This window comes from Etheostoma spectabile, chromosome 23 (genome assembly GCF_008692095.1).
Source record: "Etheostoma spectabile isolate EspeVRDwgs_2016 chromosome 23, UIUC_Espe_1.0, whole genome shotgun sequence".
In the NCBI taxonomy this organism is placed as follows: Eukaryota; Metazoa; Chordata; class Actinopteri; order Perciformes; family Percidae; genus Etheostoma; species Etheostoma spectabile.
In genome coordinates, this window is record NC_045755.1 from 8,761,013 (window position 1) to 8,761,793 (window position 781).

At 41.7% G+C, this 781-nt stretch overlaps 1 protein-coding gene and 1 pseudogene across 15 annotated transcripts in view; both read left to right on the plus strand.

Moving 5' to 3' along the window:
* The window catches only part of nrcama (neuronal cell adhesion molecule a), a 1,100,153-nt gene that overhangs the window by 385,368 nt on the left and 714,004 nt on the right, over positions 1-781 (plus strand). The gene's annotated exons all lie outside the window — the stretch shown is intronic.
* The window catches only part of LOC116673009 (F-box only protein 15-like), a 17,578-nt pseudogene that overhangs the window by 9,502 nt on the left and 7,295 nt on the right, over positions 1-781 (plus strand).

Consider the following 781-nt stretch of genomic DNA (forward strand, 5'->3'; position numbering starts at 1 on the left):
TCTCTCTCTCTCTCTCTCTCTCTCTCTCTCTCTCTTTCTCCCATGCTTAAGTTGACAAAAAAAAAGAATGAGGTAAAATCCAACCTTTTAAGGACACCAATTTACATATTTCATTCACAAAGAAAATTGGCGACCTTTTTAAAGGTTGGATTATACCTCATTTTATTAAATAAGGCATTAATATAAATTTCCAAAACAGGATTTATTTTATTCCTCTTTTTAGTCAACTCAAGCATGGGTATGTAAACTTATGAGCACAGCTGTATGTATGGACCTATCTAACTTTGGCGTGTTCCTTTAAATAAGTTTATTTCCCTCTGTGTGTTCGTGCTCCGTTCGTCCCGTCTGTCTCCTCCTGCAGCCCGTTCTCCGAGCCGGTGGAGCCTCCGCCCGCCGATTACTCCGACCCGCGGTTCGGTCTGCACGGCTACACGCTGCACTTCGTGCTGCACAACACCGGCGCCGAGATCATGTCGGGACACTTCCGCCAGCTCTCCTACCAGACGGGTAACGCGTCATTTAAATCTCTCTGTCAGATTAATTAATTACAGCTGGGTATCGCCAACGATTTCCTGAGTCAGTTCCTAGTTAAAAGGTCCCGATTCTACTACATATAGGATATATTTAAATGATTTATATAGATAAATAGATAGATAGATAGATAGATAGATAATGCATCAGAGCTGGTTTTTTAAACAATCGATCGCTATAAAATAGAACTACTGTACAGTACACTGTGTGTGTGTGTGTGTGTGTGTGTGTGTGTGTGTGTGTGTGTGTG